This window comes from Alligator mississippiensis, chromosome 1 (assembly GCF_030867095.1).
Source record: "Alligator mississippiensis isolate rAllMis1 chromosome 1, rAllMis1, whole genome shotgun sequence".
Lineage (NCBI taxonomy): Eukaryota > Metazoa > Chordata > Crocodylia > Alligatoridae > Alligator > Alligator mississippiensis.
The window spans coordinates 172,827,143-172,845,320 of NC_081824.1; the positions used below are offsets into that span (position 1 = coordinate 172,827,143).

General features: G+C 43.1%; 1 protein-coding gene across 6 annotated transcripts in view; it reads left to right on the top strand.

Moving 5' to 3' along the window:
* Positions 1-18,178, top strand: part of DAAM2 (dishevelled associated activator of morphogenesis 2) — a 308,724-nt gene that overhangs the window by 79,084 nt on the left and 211,462 nt on the right. For 2 of the 6 annotated variants that reach the window (XM_019483067.2, XM_019483068.2), the window contains one exon: positions 13,888-14,015. The exons of the other annotated variants lie outside the window; for them this stretch is intronic. The gene's annotated coding sequence lies outside the window, so the exon portion shown is untranslated. The remainder of the gene's footprint in view (positions 1-13,887; positions 14,016-18,178) is intronic. 6 annotated transcript variants of the gene reach the window in all.

Below are 18,178 nucleotides of genomic sequence, written 5' to 3' on the forward strand. Positions count from 1 at the left end.
ACTGTCTCAGACGGCCGGAGCTGACTTGAGGAGGATTGCTGGTTACTCGGCCGTCAGGCGGGCTGGTGGATGGAGAGGCGGGACACAGCGTATTGGTTGCAAAATAAGTTTTACTTTAACTTTACTTATGCTGCTGATGGCCGTGACGCAGGTGGTAAGGTTGCTTACGTAGTTACAGGTAACGAGTTGCTTGCGTAGTTACAGGATACGCAAGCAACTCGTATCCTGAAGGATACGTCGGGAACAGACGGTGATGGGGAGATGTTGGAGGATGGCCAGTCCGCCAGCTTTTCTCTGCCACGTGGCAAAGTTCTCCATACTCTACCACGTGCTCAGAGCTCTCCGATTTGGGCAGAAGCTGCACGGATTTTTATACATTTAGAGTAGCCAATAACAGACTGCCAGGTGGGAATAGCTAATGAGGCAGAACGTACCAAATTTGCAGTTATTCAGGGCAGTTCTATTGTGACAGGGGCACTCAACTCATTTGGTTATGACAGTGACCAGTAGGCATTTAAACATTTTAAATTGGTATTGTTTGGTTCCGCTCTTTCAGAAAACAAAGTGAGCATTTCTTCTCAGGACTGATGGTGTTAAGCAGGATGATGTTAAGCAGGGCTTGTGGGTAAGCAGTCGGGTTCCTGGAGCAGGAACCAGATTTTTGGTGGCTTATATAACCAAGATGGTTGTGGATACACTGACGAGGGGATCAGGTTGGAATTTAGGGAGTCAAGATTTTATTTCCAGCTTTGCTGTTTTCTCCTGTGATTAAATAGATTTGGGTTAGGTTCTCCCTGTGTAAAATGGGGATAGTTAAGCTCAGCAGTTCTGTGGTAAAGAGTGCTAATTATTATTTTTATAATACTGCTTGGATTTTTGAGGATCTCAAAACAGTCCAAGCACTGATCATGTTTTATAACCTTACCATAAGTGGTAGAACATAGCTCATGTTTTTCAGATGAAGAGACTGAGATACAGAAATGCTGTTACTTGCTCAAGACCACTCAACAAGTCTGTGGCAGAGACAGGAAGAGGGCCTTGATTTGATGCCCAGTCTTGTGGTTTTGCCCAGAAGCTTGTCCTTTTTCACATGAAAAGATCTCAGTGGGTCTTTGCTTTGTGCATGCCTCAGTTCAACAGTCACAGGGCAAATTCCCAGGGCCTTGCATGCAGGAGGCAGGCTTCATCGAGCTAGGTGCCGAGGGAGTTCCCAGGACCCCGTGAGTGGGAGAAGAGCTCTTGGTGATCCCACAGGTGCTTGAGTGGAATTCCAAGGATCCCGACCAACTGTCTTTTGAATTCAGCTGTTCACCCCAGTGAACTTCTTAAGGACTCTCTTAAATACCAGTACACAGTCCCTTGCTGTGCTCTCTTCCTGGCTCCTTGCTTGTTGCATGGAAATTCAGGCAGAGGGTCATAATAAACAAAGGCTGCTTTTTGATTTCTGCCAGAGGATGCTACAGTTACTAGACAGGGTTAGATCACTTCTCTCTTTCCAGGCTCCTGGAGAGAAGGTTCATGTAGGACCAGCAGGGCCAAAAATAAATGTACTTTAAAAGAGAATGCAACTTCCATAGAAGGAAACAAATTGTTCAATTTGGTTCCCTTGTTTTTCTGTCCCATGGGCAGATCAGACATAAGGCAAATTAAAAACGTTGAAGGCCCAATGTTGAGAGGAGGGGTAGATGACTCTTTGAAAGCATTGAGGAGAGAGGGTATGCTACAGGTGGCAGCAGCAGGAAGGAGAACTTGATGCTGCTGTCCTGATCAGGCGGTAAATGCCTCCAGCTTGAAGAACAGTTCCCCTGAAATTGTAAGTTCCTTGGCCTGAAGGTTGTCTTTTGTTCTACATTTGTACAGCGTTGAGTACAGTGAGCTCCTGGTCCATGACTGAGGCTCCTAAGCACCAGCACAGAACAAAGAAAGGTAATAGCAGAATGGGTAGCTTTGGAAGAACCTTGTTAGACTCTCTTTCTTGGGCTGCAAGGGCTGATCTATGCCACAGTAACAGAGAGCTCAGTCATGCTACTGAAGGAATAAGCCCCATCCTCTTATCCATTCTCCATGTGTCAGTTCAAGAAATGAGGTAATGAGGATGCCTTGAGGTGCCCTTGGGTTTCTGGAGTGCTGCTTTCTATCTCATTCCCAGGAGACCCAGGCAGAACAGGAGCTGTTAGATAGGATGTGTTCCCTCAGGGTGCATCTACAGGTACAATTAATGCTCAGCTATAAACTCTGGCGCATATCATACTGAAGTTTACTGCTCATGGGTGCCGTGTTTGAATGCATGTCCAGGACAGCAGTACCTTGAGCCGGGTTGGAGCGGTGCCGGCTGGCAGGAGACCCAGGGGCTGCTCTGATCTGGCTCAGTGTGCTGTAGAGGGGCTGACTGGGGCACAGTGGTGCTCCAGCTGGCATACAGCCTCCGGACTGAAGCACCCTCATGCCTTAGCCAGCCCCATTGGCGTCTATACTCCATGCATTGCTGCAGCGTAAAGAATTCTGCTGTAGGGTAGTATCTTATTTACAAGTATTAACCTGCAGAGGAGTTTATTTACTCCATCCTAATAGCATTGCGTGTGTAGAGGCTGAGATGTTTTACTGTGGAGTTGCCTAACTAACTCGCAGTAATGTCTCATGTAGATATGCCGTCAGTCTTGTAACTGAATCCTTATGAATGGCTTATGAATACAAAGGCAATATCTCCACGCTGTTATAAGAGCAGCTGACTTATTTGGAGACCATTTTAACATTGAAATGTTAATCTGTGCTAACATTTCATAGCAATCACTTCTTTCCAGTTGGTTTCAGTTCCTTTCTTCCTGCCCCATCAAGATATAGAGATCTTCTGATTCCAAAACTGAGATTTTGCCAACTCATTCTGTTTGTCAGCCCTTTAATGTTATCTCTCTTCTGTATTTATGCATGTGCGTAGATGTTTAACTTGTTGAAGGTTATGGGCACAGCTCTGCGTGTATGGCATCCTGACTTATTACTTGGTAACAATAGCAACGCATTGATAATCAGCTTCCTTTTTTTTTAATGTGGGAGGTGAGATTACTGTTTCTGCAAGGGCAGTGAATGCCACGGCTGTAGACAGAATGGCCACAGCTGTTATCAAGTACAGAGGGAGGAACCGCTGGTGGATCTCATGAAGATCACTTATTCAACATGTGCTCTGTAAAGGTTGTTTGTTTCCTTGAGACTAATTTGTATATTATTTTTGGTTGGGTACACAGACAGGATCCATTCAAGATGGGTAATGAAAGACCATTTATTAAAACACCAGGGTTGGCTAGAGTCTGTTCCCACTGATGGTCTTTTGACCTTTGCCATTGACTTTGCTTGAACTAGGATTTGGCCTGATACGTTTATCATATAGAACGTAATGTCTATGATTTATGATTACTTTGTTAGTACAAAAAAGCCTGGTGTTGTAGTGTTTCCTTTTGCCTCTGTGAGGGACCAAGGATCTGGTAGCTTAGCCATAATGTTCTAAGAGCTAAATAGAGTCCCTTAGCATGCATATACTAGACTACCAGGTGATCAGGAGATGGGAACTGAGGCTCTGAGCATATGAAGGGATATTTACTACTGTTAGGCAAAGAAGAGTTTGAAGTCAACAGTGAGGTCTAATTGGAGTAAATCTAAATGTGCCCAAAATATAGGGGAGGCTAGAGATAGTGAGGTGACATTTCAACCCCTCCAAACTGCTGGTTGATAGCAAAAAAGACAACGTTTTTTGTCTGTAAGAGGCTGGGATCCTTTCCTGAAGGTTGTAGCAAAAATACTTGCATCTGAGGGCCAAATTCTGAAGCCAGCTGGAATTCTTCATGTTCTAGGGGCATAAATTGGCTTTAGCTTCAGTGTTTTGCAGGCTTACCATTAAAACAGCTGACAGAAAGAGCATGGGCCTAAATGCCAGGGCAGCTGGCACTGACCACGGCCAAAGCAGATTATTTAAATTTTCCTTGTACAGCATGGATATTTGTAATGCTGGAAACTGAGTGAGATTCCATTTGAACATTATTCTGGATGGCGTCCATTTCCAAATTACAGCTCTCCTACAGAAGCGCTACTCAACCTTTTTGGACTCAAGGCACCCCTCCATAACTTTTGTGAATTAAGTGGAGACCAATTTGAAAAACAATTTTTTATATTATAGTGCTTGCTTCCTTGCAGTAGGGGTGGGGGATTGGCCAGGCAGGGGCAGCTTGCACTCATCTGTTTACCTCCTCACACCTCATGGTACCCTTCCAACAATAGCGGGTAAGCAGAGGTGAGTGTGGCACCCAGCCCCGCTTTTCTCTACAGTGGTAGGCGCCCCCCTCCCCTCCTCTGCTGCCCTAGGCTCTCATTGAAGTCACTATACTTCTACTCTTCCAAGGATATCACAACATCCGGCTTGAGAATCACTGTCTTACAGTCTGTTTATAGCTCTGCCTCAGGTCCTTTTTCACTAATTACTAAGCTTGGGCCCAGAGAATTTGCCCCGTGTCAAGTATGCATCTGCTTTCCTATGGGAGGCCACAGTGACTCATTCTAAGCCCAAATGGAATTGGGCTTTTCTTTATCAACGCAGATGTGCCCTACCAAACCTGTTGGTGAATTTAATCCAGTTTGGGGTGTGCCCTGTAATGCAATGGGGAGCCTCATTGTACTCTGCACTTTTTTTATTAGCAAATAATGTTTCTCTTAGCACTGCTTTGAGCCCAACCTGGCGAAAAGAGCCCATCTTGTTCAAGCTCGTTTAGGCAGCTCAGGAATAGTTTGTTTTCCTTTTTCCTCCTTGTTTTACTCCTACAGGTAAACTTATAGGTCTATGAACACACAGCAGTGATGACTGACGATAGCAGTCATCTGGTCTTGGCTTTGGGGATGGTTCCAATACGAAATCTTTCTTTTTGACACTCAGCAGATATTTCCTGGAAGGCAGGGACCAGCGGGCTAGAAATCACCACTACTGGGCTTTATTCCTGGTTCCACAAGGAGAGTGTGGTCTGTGGATATGAGCAGAAGACCTGTGATTCAGGACTTATGGGTCACTATGTTTCTATGTAGTGTATTAAAGATGGAAGAGGCCAAGTAAAACTAGTGAAGCAGTGAATGAGTTCAAAAGTCACTTTTTTCCCAGGGGGAGACTTGAAATCTACCTCTTATATGACAATCAGTTTGTGTTTTATGGGGGAGATAAGGGCAAAACTTACATGATTTTTCTTTTTATAATACATTCTCCCTCTACCCCTTTATTTCTAAGGTTTTATTTCTGTGTCTCATTCTCCTCTCATTTACCCCTTACGCACAAGAACACATCCTCACTCCCATCCCGTATACCATTAGCTAGAACTTCTTCAAACTCTGCAAGGCAGGACTGTGCTTTCCCAGGCCCTTCCCCCACCTGACTCCCCTCAGCTAAAGCTTAATTCCTTATGAACTATTAAGCTGCACAAGATGAGATTTTTATGGCATTTAAATAATAAACTTCCTGTTTGAGATGCTTAAAAAAAACCCTCCACACAGCCCAGTGTCTCTGTGGCTGAACAGCACTGTCTAGCTGTTGTCAGTCTCTTGCCAAGGCTGATGGAGATGGTAGAGTGCCTGGTGACATGTTGTCCAGGGCCATCTACTACTTTGCTTGCTAGTTTCTGTAGAATTGTAGTCTCAGTTGGAGGGTCCAGATCATCTCCCCTGCCACCACAAATTGTTGGTGGGAGAGATCTAGCCAGCTACAGGACAGAGCCTCACCTCTGTGGCATTGTTCCTGGGATTCTTTTGAAGATGCTCTGCTGCTGCTCCTTGCCATTCTGAAAGATCAGGCAAGGAGATGTAGGAGCTGCTTTCTGTGACCTATCTGCTGTGGGGCCAGAACAGCCCCTCTAATATCTCTGCCTTCACCACCCTTAAGAGCAGCTGTTTTTATCTCATGGTCTAATTTCTCTCAGTATCTCCTGGACACTTATCTCTTGATATCACCTTTTATTTTAGTTTATTTTTTCCTACTCCTAGCTTCCTCTACCTCTTAGGCTAAAAGCAAACAGTCAAAAAGCCCGAGACGGAATCAATTCGATCTTTGCATGTTGGTTTAAGCTGCATAGATTGAATCGATAAGCAAGCGAACAGATATGCAAAAGTGAATGTCCATTCACTTGCTTATCACTTTTTTGATTCTGGAAATGCAGCCACATGCCTGCAGTGGCCCATGCTAGAAACCGGGGGGCGGGGAGTACTAAAACACGCCTCCATGCTCAGCTGGAGCAGATGGCTTGCGCCAAGGCTAGTTTGCAAGGAGGGGCTTGCAGGGGAGGTACAAGGCATCCTGGGATGCTGGGGGACTGTTAGTTAACTTGAATTTGGAGTGGATCCATAGGCAGTGAAAGGTGGGGGCTGAGGTCTCTGCTAGTGGCACAAGGAGGGGGGAATTAAACCCCTCTCTGGCCAGACCCCTGCCCCTGTGGGTCCCTGCTTGGGCTGCAGAGCAGAGGGGTGGGACCAGCCTGGCTGGACTGGAGCAGAGAGCCCCACCATGCCCAGAGCATGCCTGGATGCTGAGGGGTCTTTGCTTTACCTCGAACCAGCAAAGGGTCTGGGACAGACATTATATAAACCGGCTTGAGCCAGATCAGTTAAGACTGATCCTATGTTCAACCATGTTTATCACAAATCGGTTTCAGCCATTTTCAAACTGGTTTATGCGCACTGAATGTCTGTTCTGTTACAGGTTTAAACCTGTTTCTGATCACTTAAACCAGTTTATGTATAATGTCTGTTCCTGCCTGGCCTAGAAATAAGATAATCAGTCTCTTTTGCTAGAAGTCTTCCTAGACAAACTTGGATATTTTGGGTGACGTGGGAGTTGGTAATGGGATATTTCACCACTGACCTCTAGCTTTTTTTGTTTGAGTCACAATTATTTTATTCTGAAGCAAAATATAATTAAAATCCTGATGGATTCATTGATTTCTGCAAAATGGCTTTGCTATTTCTTTCTGGTTTTCAGTGGCTGAGCGTCATGTCAAAAGCCCACCAACTCAGCTGAATCTTTTGATGGAAATCTTGTTGATAGGGTCTGAACAGATTTATCCTGAATTAACCTCCATACCCGGAAAAGTAGTTCTTCAAGAACACATCCAAATATATCAGTGACAGAAGCTGTTGCTACATGCTTTCTGTTTGAATCCCCATTGTTTATCCACCAATTTCTCAGGTGCTGGAGCAGAGGAGGGAAGGGATAGGTTAAAGAGCCTTTTCTGTGAGTTTCTTGACTCTGGCTGGCTTTAAAGGTTTCAAATGTGCTTCTGTGTTTCTTCACCCTGCCCCTCAACTCTTTTTAAATATTTTTATTCTTGTGTAGAATCTGGCTTTTTGCCTTTTTATTGCTAAGGACTTTTTGTTTAATGCTCTGAAACTCAAAGGGTAGAGCAAATTTGAACTTGAAAAACTTTAGCATTTTTCCCCTTAAGTCCTAATTCCTCTTTTCTTTGCCCGTAATGATCTCTCATTTAATTAAATTATAGGCTCAATTGCCAACAACAGAATAATACAATCCATCCAAATCCTGGGTGTCCAGAGACTTTTTGTTATTGCTGGTACTACTCTTCAGTTTGGGGGGGGCGTTGTTTTTTAGTTTTTGCTCATTGGGCTGAGCATTTGAAATGTCTGTTCATGGGTCTCTAGGTAAGTTTTCTCTATGAGAATTCTCCCAGATCATTTAAATGTCTGTACACAGCCATAATCTCTGACAACTCCCCGAATTCTTCTGTCACATAAAGTATTCCCGTTCTCTTATTTGAACGGAGGCAAAAAAACAGCTAGTCTTCATGTAGATCATTTCCTATGAAAGACCTTAGGAAGAAATGTCATTCTGTAGTCAAAGGAACTCAAAAGCACTGAGAGATCTGAGACTAAGCCCAATGAGATCATTATTCAGGGAATGATTAGTGGCCAGTTACTGTCATACTCACTAGGGATGTGATTGACAATGTTGCCTTTCATGTGGCTCTGTTTTAAATTAAAATTGCTAGGAAGAGCAGTTATTAAATGGGGCATAAATACTGGAATGGTTTGTGTCTATTTCTTGTTCTGTCTCTCTTCATTCCTGAACCACTGACTCTTAATGGGAAAGGTTTGTGACCCACTCCATTGTATTATGGTGAAAAATTTGCAGCCTTATAGAAGAGATGAGCTCTGTGGTCCGCATGATGTGGATTTAGTAATTGCTATTTTGAGTGGATTTCATATTTTCTTCACTGAGGCTGTTCCAAAGTTGCCATCTCCCATAGAGGTGTCATTGCTTCTATGACATGGCAGGAAGAGAGGCATTAAAATAGCATGACCCACAGATAATTTCCCCCCCTATGGCATCCAAGCTTGAAAACATTGCTTGGATTCTTTGCAATCCACAGGGTTCAGAATAAATAGGAGTTGTGTCCTTTAATGGAGCCTTGCATTGAAAATGAGCAAAGTAAAGCTGCTCACATGACTGCAATAGACACAGTGAATTGGAAGAAGCTGATAAGATTGTTCTTGCACTTGGAGTAGCTCTTGATCCCTTGATAACATGTTCTTTCCCATTCTCTGCATGTAGTTAAATATATTTAGAGAAGCATAAATTAAATCCAAATGTCTTATTATCTGGTGACACTTCAAACTGTGATAACAAAGTTTGGTTGCAAAGGGATACACAGCCTTGTTTATAGGTATAGTAAGCTTTGTTTGCTTAATGTAAAATTAGGGAGAAAGTTTGCTGAAATGGATAAATTGGAGGCCCTGGCACGTGTTTGTTTGAAGGCACCTTGGGATCTGATCCCCAATCCCAACAATCATGCTTCTTGCCATGCCACATATGCATGGCAACAGGTGTAATTTGTTTTTCTTGTTGTTATGTCCTTTGTGTCCTTTCTTGGCCTTTCTACGTGCTAGTGCAGGTGGAGCCTGGGATCAGTTTGACAGTTAAGTGCCTGCAGCCCTGCGTAACCTGGGGTTGTCTCAGGACTGGGGCTGACAATCTTGCTTGTTGGCACTGGTCCTGCGGCAGCCCTGGATATGCCAAATCTTCAGTTTTAAGGCATCATACAAACCAGCCATAAAAGTGTTGTGGAACATTTTTATGGTTGGTTTACCATTTCCAGTGCCTTTAAATTGGGTGCATTAATCACAGCATCAATGTAATGTGGAGAGGAGTCCTAAAGGAAACGTTATTTTTTTATGCAGTTGGAACCAACATAGTTTCTGACAGTATATTTCTCTTGTAGTTAGCATGCACTTGTAGCTTTCAGTGCATAGCTAATACTCCTCTTCTCTTCTGGCTCTCCTCAGTTTATTCCAGTCTAGCCTTATTGTTCTCATCTCTAGGTAATTCTACCCTTGTCCTATTTAACGTTTGATCACTCTTGAGGCTGTCAGTGGCAAGATCCTGTGACATATGTGAACTTTGTTTTCTGTTATGGACACTTGTCCATAATGAACTGAATGGAGACAGTGATATTATTCCACAGCTCAACTGTCAAATACAGCTTGGAACAAGTACCAGTCACTGCAAAGCAAAGTGGCCTTCAGGTGTGCCTCTGGAATGCCAGTGAAGCTTGTGGGGCCAAATGCTATTGAAGTTCTGTGGAAATGTTAGAATTGGGAAGGTGTAGACATGGATTCTGTAGCAAGGCTTCAGGAAATCAAAGGGCATGAATTTTGTGGCTTTGAAGTCCCTGAAAGACCTTGGTTTTGTAGCAGGTTCAGACAGGTATAGAGTTTGCTGTTTCCACTTTCAGTCCTTTATTTTTGTTGAATAGTCTAAAATACTTTAGAGAATAATTGATGCCTGGGAAGGAAGGCACATCACAGAAAAGGACTGTTTGGGTTCCAACTGAAACAGTGAGTGATATATAATATGTGTGTGTGTGCATGTAATATATATTACACACACACACACTTATACAAATACATTAATATATGTATGTGGTCATATATAGACTACGTACACACATATTACATGTATGTGGTCATATATAGACTATGTACACACATTACATGTTCTCTGTCTCTCTCTAGTGTGTCTATAGATAGAGAGAGAGAACATGTAATATGTGTGTACGTAGTCTATCTATGACCACATACATACATATATGTATGTATGTGGTCATAGATAGACTACGTACACACATATTACATGTACACTCTCTCTCTCTCTAGCTAGATAGATCTATCTATCTATAGTGTGTGTAATATATATTACATGCACGTGCACACACACACACATATATATCTTCGCTGTTTCAGTTGGAACCCAGACAGTCCTTTTCTGTGACGTGCCTTCCTCCATATATATATAAAAAAGTGTGTTTTAGTATGTATATGACTACATACACACACACACATGTATGTATGTATGTGGTATAAATAAATAAATACAGTGTGTATGTGTGTAATACATATTACACACACACTTTAAACACAAGAAGACTATCTAAGACGCACAGCGTTGCTTCAGAGCTTCAGTTAATAGTATCATATACAGTGAAATTGGTGCATAATCCTCCTGTTTTTATCAGAAAATGACTGGATTGTATTACAAATTTCAAAAGTCCCAGGTTATTAATACAGCACAGGCAAACTGGATACGAACCTACAGAAGCCTCTGTCTTCTTCCACAATCATCAAATGACTTCACTTGTGGTTTTGACTCTGCTGGAGTTCACGAGAGCACAGACTTCCAAGGTTGCTTTTGGAAGTTGCTTGCCTTGTTATTAAACATGTACTTTTCTCCCAGGGTCTCTGTCTTTATGGTTTAAGCAGATATTTGATGAGCTTGGCGCTATAGAAAGAGAAGCAAGAGCTGTTCCTGGAATGCACTGACTTTGTGGCTGCAAGGGATGCCAATATGCACATAAAATGGAAAAGCAGAGGCAAAATGTTTTTTATAGCTAGGGTGGCATGTGTTTGTATGAGAAATATTTATTTCTCAATTGCCAAATTAAAGCCTTCTGAATCTTAGACAGACACTTGACAGGGATGGTTTAGTCGGGGATGATCCTACCCTGAGAAGGGGCCTGGAGTATTTGACCTTATGGGCTAAGTACAGACAGTCAAAATGCCTGAAGTTGATTCAATTCAGTCTTTGCAGGTTAGTCTAAACTGCACAGATTAAATTGAAACGGAAGTGAACAGACAGTTACCTTTGACTCGGGAAATGTACCTATATCCCAGCAGCGGCTCAGGCCAGAAGCTGCAGGGCGCTAGAGCACAGCTCTCTGGCTATGGATTCACTTCCTTTTCCTGCTGCCCCTGAGGTCTTTGGGATTTGCAGTCCAGAATTACAGCAGCAGGATTCTGCAGGGGTGCTCATCACTTCCTTTTCCTGCTTCCAGGTGCCTCTGGGATTTGTAGTCCATAGTCACAGCCAGCACTAAGTTTGAGCAGGGGGAAGAGGTGTTTAACCCCTCTCCTTGGCCCCAGACCCCAGCCAGGGTTTGCCTTGGGGAGATTGGGCTGCATCCCCAGCTGGGCTTGCCCTCCCCACCCCCTTGTCAGCCAGCCCTCACTGATCCAGCTAGGGAGCAGAGGGGTGGGGTCAGCCCTGCTATCTGGAGCAGACACCACAGCACAGCACAGCCTAGGGCTGCAAAATGCTGGGATGTTGAGGGACTGTGACTTAACTTGAACCAGGAAGGGGTCCAGGACAGAAGTTTCATAAACCAGTTTGACCCAAATCAGTTAAGCTTGATATTATATTCAACCACGTTTATCTTAAATCAGTTTCAACCATTTCGAAACTGATTTATATGCACTGAGCTTCTGTTCTGTTCCAGGTTTAAATCAGTTTCTGATCACTTAAAATAGTTTATGTGCAACTCCTGTCCCTAGCCATGAAGTACCTTCCAGCCCTAATTTCCTAGGATCCTGTGTGTGCTCGTGCATGTATTCATGCACACAGAAAAGGGATGAGGCAAAATGTGCGTGCTTGCTCTTATGTCCTTCTAGTGGCAAATCTATTGGCATGCTTACATTAACAGCACAAATGTACTCCTAGGGTATGCACTTGCATGTATATATGCTCAAATACATGAGCATATGCCTCCCTTCCCATATACATGTGCACATGCTTGTTCTTCTTCCCAGCATCATTGTGTACAAACAAATTTACCATCTAAAACACATACCTGCATCCAGCTCTTTTTTTTTAATAGCATGAACATACTTTTCTCTGTCTTGAATAGAATTCACTCATCCTAGGACTTGGAAAATATTTTTATATTTTTGCCTTTTTGAGAAGTCCTGAATCAGCTATTCTTCTATGTTGTGAAACATACCCATATGATAATGTCCAGGCTGTGAAACATGAGTTTTCCATGCCTGCTAACTGGCAGTGGGATTTTGTGATCTTCAGATTGTGTACAGTACATCTTGTATATGTGAATTAGTGACACGGCACAGTGCCTCCAGGAAGTGCATTCTTTTGCAGTGGGCCATATGGCTTTAAATTTTTATGATGCAGATAGGAAGATAAGGTTTGTTGCTTGCTCTGTCTTTTTCTTTATTTAAACCTCTTTCTTTTTATGGCATTTTGTTCTAGCACGTAGCTCAGGCATTACGAAAGAACGTCTGGAAATAAGGCAGAAGTAAACCCCCATACCAGCATTTATGGCTGAGTGTTACAGGTCACATGAGGTGGTTCCAAATTAGGGAAGAATGTAATTTAAATCCCTGGGCACTGTGAAAATGATATTATGAATTAAAGCATAATAACCCATGCTCAGCATGTGGAGATTCAGATGCTGAAGTGTACCAGTTACATCAAAAGAGGGCTGAAGCCAATAAAAACAAACAAAAAAAGATGTATGTATGCATGTACATGTGTGCGCACACACATGGACACCCACTCACCCCATTGTATTTTAGGCCATATGATGACCAAACAATGCAATAGGAGATGGGGAACTTCTGTGGAAGCCTGTTTTTTTGCCCTTGTCAATCCTTTGGGAAATGATTGAAGGTGCAGTTCTGTTGGTTGGTCCTGCAGCATCCTGAATTGCTGCTCAAAAATTCAAGATAGTGAAGAGATGCAATGTGAGAACCTGGATAGAATGGACACACTCTTCAAGGTAATCTATGGGAGCATCTTGTACCTGGTTTTTAAAGCCCTGTTGCCTGGCTGAGCCAGACAGTTTTCCTCTTCAAACCTAGTACCAGCATACCAGTGGATCATTCTAATCTTAGTTTCTGTCTCCTAATAAAGTCACCAGGTAGGATCTGGCTATACTAACCAGTTGCCAGCCTCCAACTAAGATGTGAAACTGACTGATTTAAACTTACCAATGAAATCTTTGCTCTTTCTAGTTTTCAGACTAAATACTCATATGAATCCTAGCACCTTTTTTCTATGCTGTCCTCAAGTCCTGTTGACACCTGTCTATTTTTTAAGCTCCTCTGGGTCACTCCACTTCACTGAGTGAAGCCATACCCACATTGATCTTTAAATGCCTGGAAGATTGAACTTTTTAGGTTTTGCTTTAATTTATCAAAAAGGAAAGAGTTCTCTTGAATTTTGCACTGAGTTTAATTTAGGGAGTGAGAACTTCTGGTTCTGTAGAAGATACCTGTTTTCCTCATTGGGAGGTTTTTATTACCATTGGTAATTGGGGACGTTTCTGGAGACACATTTGAAGGTTGCTTGTACAGCCAAGTACAATGTTCTTGTGGTTTGTTGGGTTGTTTTTTTTGTTAACCCCTCTCTTGTTCCACTGTACCTTCTTTCCCATCTTTCTGTGGTAGGCCCTGGCATTACAGCATGTCTCATTGGCAGCAATTTAAACAGACATCATGGCTAAATTTGGGCAGGAACAGAGGCTGGAAAATCCTGTAACAGTAGCAAAGTTTTGTTTTTTTTTAATGTAGGAACTATCATGCCAGGAGGGACTAGTGGTTCATTTGGACTGGAATCCTGTCTCTGGAATCTATCCCTGGACATGGAGGGCAGTATCGGATCATTTTGGTGAAGGCACATTACCTCCTATTCCATACAGGTATCTCTAAACCCTGTACACAAATGATTCACTTACAGTAGGGGAGGTTCTCATTGTTCTCAATTCAGGATCAGTTTATATCCTAAAGAATACAGTACAAGCATGTAATAAAGAAATGGGTTCAAAGTTGAGTTAAACCTCGTGGTGTTCTTTCCACTTCATCCCATACAGATCCTGTATGCAACACTTATTCAGACCGGCAATCCATCTATGTCTATTTTTTCAATGCAAAGTGGACATAGTGCTATATCACTGGGTGCAATTCCCTGACCTATATGAGACAGGAAGTCAGATTGATCCAGTCTGGCCATTGCTATATGAAGTGGTTGGAAAGTTACTTGTCTAGCTACTGCAGGGAACAGTTTTAATGAGGTCTGCTGTCCTAAAGGCAGGACAGATAGTCTTTTACTAATGCCTATATCTTGAAGTTAGGAAATCTCTGTTCTGTTCCCAGTACTAAAACTAAGTAACTGTAAATGTTGCTGTATCTCTTTCTATCTAAATTTCTCCCATCTGTGAGAGAGTGAAAAATGACTGCTCTTACATCCATAATGCTCATGTGGCACTTTGCAGTCCTTGGGTAAGATGATACGAGTCAATGCAACATATAAATGTGGATCTAAAGGTTGGTTTTGCTTATAGTTCAATTTGCTGTAGAATGTCTTCTGCGCTCTCTGCCTCGAGGGAAATGCATGGTTTACCAGATGGGATTCAGGACAAATTACCAAAGGGCTTTTGTGCAATAAAATTTTCACCAAATTCTCTTCTAACCATTCTATTTCTTATAGGATGGAAGAAGTGATGAGTTTATAGAAATTACTGGGTGAAAATTGCCAGCCTATCTCTTAATTTAAAAAAAAATACAACCCCCCCCAAACAAAACCAGAGACAGGTTGGATGATCTGCAGTCCCTTCCTATTCTTTTAATAGGAATAATTCCCATTCCTTAATAGAATGGACTGTATTTGCAATGCAAGAAGTTCTACATTAGGGTTGAGTAGATTCCCTGGGCAGAGATTCCTGGTGTACCTAGGCATTCCTGCTCCTAGCTTACCTGAACAAGCCCAAAGATTTCTATATTGAAGTTCAGTCCATGCTGTGTTGCATCAAGATGGAGTTGCTGATTAAGCCCTCAATCTAGAAAAGGCCATGTTTCAGCAACTCCTGCCTTGTGTGTGGGTGGTAAGTAAAAATTGGTCATATGTGCAAGTGCCTAAGCATTATAAAGCCTGTGATCTGGGGATCTTTGCATTCATGCAAGGGTTAATTAGATGACTCTTCCTTCCAGCCCCATGATTCCTCTGACTGAATGAGCCTAACCTAGCCTAGAAGTATGAGAAGCAGCCATGTTCCTATGTGACCTGGCTATATCCTACCATCTGCAGTTTGATGTTACTTTGGACATGAATGATGTGCCAGGTTATTACCCTGTTTGCACACACACAAGTTCATCACACATCACTATCGGTTATGACAATACCCATCTGATATGAGGAGCTTCAGAGTTTATAACCTCAGATTATCTCATTTTCTCCTTGTGTTGTCGTCCCGCCCCCCCCATCTCTGCATTTCACTTGCCTTATTATGGCGCAAATCCTGGGTGGTCCAGTATTCGGGGTGTTTCTGGGAAGGTGTTGCTATAATAATGAGATCATAATCAATGGGTTCAAAGGCAAGCTAATCCCTTGTAGTTCAGCAACTGCTGTAACTGAGAACACAGTGAGCAATGGAGAGGTATGTTTAGGGTGAGAGTATTTCTGACATGCTTTTGAGGCTTGTGGCCCAGCCACAGAACACAGTGCCAATACAGATTTGTCTGTTATTCCTCAGTTTAGTAACACAGAATAAAGGAAGAAAATCAGCCTCTGCTCCAAGAAACCTATAGCCTGAACAGGAGAGCACTTGATATAAAAGTGAGCTGGGAGAAACTGATACTGCTAAGAGTACTGGTTTTGCTAGCTTGGGATTTTTAGCAGCATTTTCTGACTGTGGCTAAATACTTGTAAACCTTGAACAGATGAGTCTTTAGGTTGGTTTTGAGATTATCTTGGATTTCTCAGTCTTCACTCAGCAGGACTGGCCTGGAATGCTAGTGTCCCAGCATGCTGGTCCCAGTGGCAAGAAGGTGGGGAAAACCTACACAGTTTTCCATTTTATTTAAGATGTTCTTTCATTCATGCCAACCTGTAGCCTGGTGGGATCTACTTTTGGCCTCTTCTGAAAGCCAAAGGCAGGCTTACTGCAGAGGAACACATACTACTACTACTACTACTACTTATCCTCAGTTCCTTCTAGCGTACAGTACTCTAGCTACAGAAGCCAGCAGCGAATTAAGCATGAATAAGTCTCACTCTGGAATGTGCAGTAGGCCAGTGCTATGGTATGTGAGCAGAAGCATTGCTTCATTCAGTGACAGACTTGTAGCTTACTACTTCCTCTGCCCTGTCCTCATGCTGTCTTGAATAACTGATTACTGTTGATTAGGTAGAGCTGTTGGTCAGTGTTGATGGAGCAAGAGGAAGCGGTGAGGCTTTCTGTCCATCTCTGAAGCTGTTCTGCCCATGACCTTGAGGTGGTGGCTCTGAGCTCTCCAGCTAGTTTTAGGGGTATGGAGAAATAGGATGGTGGACTTGTCTCAAACTTGTTGAGGTTGGTTAGCTCAACACCTGGATTATCAGCATTGGCAGTAAAGGCTGTAAGGTGACATCAGAGTAATTGGAAATGGATGCCATCAGTTATCAAGAATCCTATCAGTTACTTTAGTCCTCACTTCGACAAACTCTGCTATTGTACTACAGGTTTTTAGCTGAGGGTTTGTGGAATGCCTTGTTCAGGATAGTAAACTTTAAAACTATCTTCCCTATTGCAATCCTAAGGGTAAAATGCAGACAAGGGAGCCGATTGTTGCTCAAATCACCACTTGTGCATCCTTGGTGAACTAGAATGCAAGTTTAATTTGTACAGCATCCCCTGTCGTCTTATACCCTTTGGGGTGATGTCCTGATGTTTTGAGTACATTGAAGTCCAGTGAATTCTGCAGGTCTAACTGAAAGCAGAATTTATTCTAGGTGCTGTACTATTCAGGTATTGCATAGGCATCTGTTACTCCTGTATTCTTACTTATGCACTATCAGACTAACCATTTCTAACCATTTCTCTTCAACCAGAAGTTTCTATGCATAATTTTTCCTTTCAAAATCTCAATTCAGCAAACAAGTTAAGGAATTTTAACGATGAATGCCCACAGCTGTGGGGTATGCTGCTATCTCATGTGTGAGGAATAAGCCAGCCTCCAAGTTCTCATAGATGTAAAACATGTGCTCTGTGAAGGCACAGGGGAGGGGGTTTGTTATATGATTCCCGCCCCCATGAAGGGGATCTAAGGCCAAGTTTCTCTTTTTGAATTCATGCCCCTTAATTGCACTGTGCACATGTTGAATTCCTACAATGGCTTTCATCCTGATGGCATCTGAAAGAAATTTTAAATGGAAATCTCATGGTGCTACTACTGATAATGCAACTCTGCTGTGCAAAATTAGAGTTGTTTGACAGCATTCACAGTTCTTTAGTACAAGAAGTAAAGTTGCAGTCTCCAGTTGAAATGGCAGGAGAAATATTGGTAGAGCAGAATGGGCCCATGTTATGATTTTCACCTAAGCCACTAGAGCAGGCAGCAAGAGAAATGAAGTCACGTCCCTTTCCTGAGGGGAGGGGGAGAAGAGCTCTCCCGGACCTGACTGAAGACTGCAAACTGTCAGGTCTGGAAGACTTCAGGGGCAGAACCCTGAACAGTATAAAAGGAGCAGCGTGTCTAGCACGAGGGGCAGATGCATCTGGGACAGAGAAGAGTGGGGCTTAGAAGAGCTGAGGAGAGCTACTCAGCAGGGTGAAGCAGTAGCCCAGGAAGAGCCCCTGAAGACTCCTATCAGCAGGGAGCAGCGGACAGCTCCAGTGGTTAGGGTCGCAGTGTGCAGCATGGCGCGCGGTGTCCAGACCCTGGGAGCTGCGTGGGGTGGCTTGGGTCTGTAACCTCTGGTGTGTGGCCAGAAACACGGTGCACAGGCTGGTGCATGGAGCAAGATCTTTGGAGCCCCTTAGGCAGCTCGGGTTCACAGCCCCCAGCATGAGGCTGGGAGCTTGGTGCAGGAGGCACTGCATGGAGG